The sequence below is a fragment of the Manis javanica genome, chromosome X, assembly GCF_040802235.1.
Source record: "Manis javanica isolate MJ-LG chromosome X, MJ_LKY, whole genome shotgun sequence".
Classification (NCBI taxonomy): Eukaryota; Metazoa; Chordata; class Mammalia; order Pholidota; family Manidae; genus Manis; species Manis javanica.
In genome coordinates this window covers 8,661,388-8,667,597 of record NC_133174.1, presented here as the reverse complement: position 1 = coordinate 8,667,597, position 6,210 = coordinate 8,661,388, and the positions used below count along the sequence as shown (strand labels likewise).

The window sequence follows — 6,210 nt, the reverse complement described above, 5'->3', positions numbered from 1 at the left end:
AATTATCAGGGTACAAAATTCAAGGTTTCAGAAGAGCATATGGCAAGAGGTCTCCTCTCACCACGTCCCTACGTACCCACTCATTTCCCCTCCCAGTTATTAGTTCCTTGTTTATCACCCAAAGGTTTTCTCTGCATGTGAATCCATGTTCTCCTTCTCTTTTTACATCCATATTATACACACTGGAATGTCTTGGGGTTTTTTTTTTGCACTTAATGATAATGGTCTATTTTAACTGGAGACTGTTAATAAGGTCCTTGAACCTCAAATTTAATTCAGTGCTGTAACAGGAGATTCCCAAAGTGACATCCACTGGACAGCTGATATCTGAATCACCAAAAGCTGATGTCCAAGCTCAATTTAGACCTTAAGAGACATAAATGTGTACCCTAAAGTGTGTGATCTGAAGATGTGGGAAAAAGAGCACTGGTTCTGGAGTCAAATAGATCTGGGTTGGATTTAAATCCTGTCTCCGTGTGTGCCCCTGAGGCAATGGGGATGATGGTGTCTACCTCTGTGTTCCTGGGAGGAGTAGGTTTGAGTTGCATGTTCATAGTAGGAAACAATCCCAGGAACTGGTTTGTCAGCTCATAGGCACCCACACCAGCCTCTTCCAGCCCTCTCTCTACAAGTCCTAGCAATCCCCTCCCACCTCACTCCTGGCAAAGTAGGGAGCTTCTTTGCTGCCCCTCCCTTTCTTGTCCACTTTCATACTCCCTTAGCTTCTTCCACAACCCATTAACTTAAGACATAGCCCATGTGTAAGAGTTCCATGGATAGAATTTTTCTAGCACATTCGTTCAGGGGGAAACAGGCACAAACATGAAAATAAATTAATTAAAACACATATTGTGATAAAAACTAAAAAGCAAACAAAGAAGAGATAAAAGGAGAGAACACTTTGGTATGGTAGCTAGAGAAAACCCCTCTGAGGAGGTGACACTTCAGCATTACCAAAGGATGACCAGTTAACCGCAGACTAATACTCATGCTGAAAACAATTCTAAGTATTGAACACGATACAGTAAACAGCCCTCTGAGGGCACTGCAGAGCATCAATGCAGGCAAGCTCAGCAGGGCCAGGCGCTTGGAGAAAAGAGGCGCATAAGAGCGAAGCCCCGTAGTCACCCGTTATTCCCCAGGAGTCCTTCACACTCATGGCCCAGCAGACAGCAGCCATATTACTGAGCCAAAGGGATGGAGATTAAAGTTTGGAGCTGCCGGTGTGCCTGGAAATTGAGGGGCAAGGTCCCAGAGAGAACTTGAGCCCCAAAATCTGCCCAGAATTTCCCTTCAAATGATCAGTTACCTCCTAGGCTGTCTATGTGCAGGGTGAGACTCCTGGAAACCCATAAAAAAGCAGCAGCTGACAGGCTTTAAAAAGCTAGGCAGAGGTGTAGCAACCACATGGTGCTAGGAAGACAACAGTGGTGGCTCCAACTCTACCAAGGTCATTGATAAACACCTCAGGCTTAGTTAAACACCTGGACCACGTGCTGAGACACAGAAACATGCTCTAGGATTAAGGGAAGCACTGAAGTAGACTGTCCTTCACAAAACCTGAAAACCATGTCTCCATAGGACCCAGCTGAGAAACTGGCACTTTCTTTGCCTGCCAAAGAAAAGTTGACCCTCTTTGGAAGAGGAGAATATCATTCAGACCCTCTATAATCTATTGCCCACAAGATCCAGTGTCCACTAAAAAATTACAGGCTGTGCTAAAAAAACAAAACAAAAACAGAAGTAATTGACCAAAACCTAAGGAAATAAAATAAGCAATTTAAACAGAATGGCAAGTGATTTGTAATACTAAAATCTTGAAATAATTAAGACTATTATAGGAATTATATAGGAATAATTAATATAGGAAAAGATCATTGGAAAAAAGTTTCAGCAGAGTCCTGGAACCTATAATGAAAAATAACAAGTTCTAGAACATCCTCCCAAAAAGAAAGTATCTACAATTAAGAATTCAATAGATGGGTTTAAGATTAGATTAGATACAACTGAACAGAAGAAGACAGATGAGAAGATACATACAAATTGATGTACAGTGTATAAAAAAGATAGAAAATACAGAAAAGAGCATAATAGCCATGAGGGACATGGATAGTAGACCTAAAAATATGTAATGAACTCCTAGAAAGAAAGGAAATAAAGAGGATGGAACAAAACCAATGTTCAAAGCAAAGCAGTAATGGCTGAGAATTGTTTCAATACTGATGAAATGAAAGATACCAACCCACAGATTCAAGAAGCTCAATGAACCCCAAGCAGAATAAATACAAAGAAAACCTAAGCATATCTTAAACTGTTGAAAAAGATGCTTAGTGCTCGCTTTGGCAGCACATATACTAAAATTGGAACGATACAGAGAAGATTAGCATGGCCCCTGCGCAAGGATGACATGCAAATTCGTGAAGCGTTCCATATTTTTCAGACAACGAATTTGACCGAATCTGTACTGTTGGAACTCAATCAGGAGTTGGGAGGGGTGCAAGTTGTAGCGCTCCAAAATCTTACGACTATAGACTATCTACAGTTAAAAGAACATATGGGATGTGAACAGATCCCAGAAATGGGTTGCTTTAATTTGTCTGATTTCTCTCAGACTGTTCAAGTACAGTTGGACAATATCCATCATATCATAGACTAATTTTCACAAATGCCTAGGGTGCCTAAATGGTTTTTTTGGCTTCACTGGAGATGGCTGGTAATTATAGATTTGCTTTGTTTATGTCACCGTATTTCTATTATGTTAATATGTGTGCGCAAGTTAGTTAGTAGTTTAAAACCTATACATACTTAAGGTACTCTACAAGAAGATATGTCAAAGAAATAATCCTCCCATGTTTTCTTCCATATGCTACCTCTATAGCTTTTCTTCTTCCTTCCTAATTACAACCCTTAAATAGAATTCATGCCTCATATCGAATTTACCGAGTATCATAATTCCTCCAAGTGGTAAAGATACCTCGAGACAAGTGCTGGGCATAGAAGCCACAGGGCATAAATCTGCAAAGAAGTAAAAAGCTAACCTTTTCAAACAATATGGCTTCTCTCTCACTTACCAACTTTATATTTCCCTGTATGGCCCCGGAAGATGACTGGTTAGCGAGAGACGGGTAAGATTCCTCAAGGGTGGAATAACCTAAGACAAGCACAGTCGCAGGGGGGCCACCAGGTGAGAAATCGGGGAACAACAGTGGTGAAGCTTAGAACCTCAACCCCCCTGTGTTGAGAGAAAGCTTCTGCATCCGTGGATGTTTTATTGCCCTTGTCTAGCTCGGATTAGCACATAGTCTACAGGCACACACCTGATCATCTACAATTGCTCTCTTACAACACTAAACTATGTTTTCTACCTTTATCTTGCATCTACCTACCACTTCAGCAGTTTATTAAAAATAAAAATAATAATAATAATAAAGGGAGAAATGTGGGATCCACATATAAATCAAGTATAAAAATCAAACGAATATTCATATTTGACCTGATTGTTTATAGTTCATAATGCGTGATCAAAACCGAGGGAACGAAGTGCTCAAAAAGGTATTCAGGGGATGCGATCCAGGGAGGAGCTGGACGGAAGGGAGACAGCAACACAGTGGTAGGTTCTATACACTTGTAAGTGTGTGAGCATATTGTGTGTGTGGAGTGAGATTGTAAAAATGGAGACAGTCTATGCATATTGTTTCGTATCCTGCTTTTTAAACTTTAAACATTATGAAAGACTAATGTAGGTGCTCTCAGGGCCTCTAGCCCCGACCTCTTCAGTGCCAGCAGCCCAGCTCCCTGTGACTCTTTGCCGGGAGGCTCTCTCTGGCACTGTAGTTGCATTGGCCACCGGCTGGCAGGCTGCAAGTGCCAGGGAGTTAATGCCTCCTGGGGGCAGCCCTCAACAAATGACTGATAGGAGTTGGTATATAAAAATGTTCCAGTTCCCTCCCCAAACTTAACCAGTTGCCATTAGTGATACATAACTTGTTAACCCTTTATTGCCTACCTTTCCATTCCTGTCTCACTTCCCCATTCTTTACTAGTTTCCTTCACCTCCCAAATAAACAACCTGCATTCAAATTCTTGTCTCAACCATCTTCTAAGGGAATCCAAGCTAAGACAACACCTTTCCATAACAGGAAGGTAAAGAAGGATGTTGTAAAGATTAAAGAAATGAATATAAAGTATTTGAAAATTGCCAGACACATAATAAGCACTATACGTGTTTGCTATCATGAGTACTATTTTTATTACTATTACTACTACATCTCCATTTGTAATAGTTGGCAACACCACTATTAATAATTGTTCCAAAATGCCTCCTACCTTGTTTCACTAAGGAATAGTTTATTCACCAAGCAATTGGACGTGGTCCATCATTTCCATCCCCGGTAGGCTACAGCAGGAGTTTACCCTTGTCAATAGGTCTTGGAATTTTAATCGCATGTATCTGGATTACATTTTGTAGTTGTGAACATTCTCTAAAGCCTTCACACTCCTCTCTCACTCAGATATGAGGCATGCATTATTAATTAAATGACAATGTTATTACAACCAGTAATTGAATGACTCTGTAGCCCTGCCTGCAGTAATTAAAGTCATTCAAAATAAAAGAGGAGGAGTTGTGTTGCCCTTATTACAAATGGTTTGGTTTTATGGGTTTCTGATCAAATTAAATAGAATCAAACTAACAAGTGATTGAATTAAGTGAAAGTCATCATACTTATATTGCCCTGATTTGTTCCCAGACACAGCTGAATATTGAGAATTGACTTTACAGTCTATACATTTTTCCTTAACAAACTTCCCTGTTCTCAGTACAGACCCAGGAATGTGACTATGCTTTTAAACTGATGAACGGGATTCTCGTCAAATTAGACTCAGTAGCTGCTTTGCACACAAAAAACTGCTTAAAAGTAAGTCAAGAACAACCAATTAAATCAAAAAATGATTCTGCAGCCTCTGTACCAATTATAGGCATAACCAAGGAGCAGTTTGTGTGCAAAAATACTCATAAAATCAGAACAGTGTCCAAGTCGGTCGATAGCCATCAATTTTGATTAGTGTAAAAAAAAACAGTAATGCAGGCAAGCATGGAGTAGGCCAAAGCTGAATCAAAGGGAAGTTTTCCCGTGAATAGGCAAACAGATTGTCTCTCATGAACAGACATGTGATTGCATACAGAAAAGTCAGTAAGAAGGAGACAGGCCACCCCCAAAATAAAAGCTTCCCACCAAGCCATATCCCCATCAATATTGGAGCATCATGAACCACATAAACATGCTGAAATCTATATTTGTAACAGTATTCATGACAGCTGTGGACTTCAACAGACACATAGACTACTTTTCTTCTTTACCTAATAAAGACAAAACCTGCCTTAACTGGACTCTCTCCTTAGACACAGTTCCCTCCCTCCCCTCTGGTGAATAAACACACAGGCAACTGCAGCCATCACTCACAGGTTGGCTAAAAGCAGTTCAGGTAAGCTTATTCTAGTCAAGATGGCCTGCAATAATCCCATTTATGGCTGTTGTGCTAACTAAATTAGCAATAGTACTCTTTCCCTCTCAAAAGTATGCTGGTTTAGAAAATAAATTATTTGGTCCTATGGTGTCCACATGGAAGGATTCCAACAAATAGTTTCATTCTCTTCTAATCTGGCACAATAAGGAGCTCTCAGTCCCAGTTAGCATTCCTGAACATCTCCACATTTCCTGTGACATTCTCTCTCAGATGCTAAATCATGGCAGGCTTGTGGAATAGATCAGGGGAGAAGAAAGGGAAGTGAGAGAATAAAGGAAGGAGAGGGAGGGATGAAGGTGGGGGGTGGGGGAAGCCCTAACTGTCCACTCATACACCATACAATGCCGTGACTCCATCTGTAAACACCTGTTCCTCATACATATTTGAGATAATTTGTATAAGTTCCTTAATGAGGTAGTTCCTCTCTTAATATGTAAACGACAGTCTGCTGGATAGGAGAAGGCAGGGATGGGTACAGTGCATTTATTCCGAACTAAATATCATTGTGGAGCTGAGGTACTTCCGTGCTTAAAATTTCTTAAATAATAAAAGGAAGTGGCCCTCAAAGAAAAGTGAGTTTCACACATACACACAGCTGTTTAATTTCATCACAGATAATAGAAAAAATCAAACTACAAAAATATCAATAATTGAACAATAGGATCAACTGGGTCAAAGAACATT

At 40.2% G+C, this 6,210-nt stretch overlaps 1 non-coding gene across 1 annotated transcript; it reads left to right on the top strand.

Annotated features, from left to right (window-relative positions):
* Positions 1-2,330: 2,330 nt before the first annotated feature.
* LOC118972794 (U6 spliceosomal RNA) lies at positions 2,331-2,437 on the top strand. The gene has a single exon (XR_005061881.1). It is a non-coding gene; the product is annotated as a U6 spliceosomal RNA (small nuclear RNA).
* Positions 2,438-6,210: the final 3,773 nt, after the last annotated feature.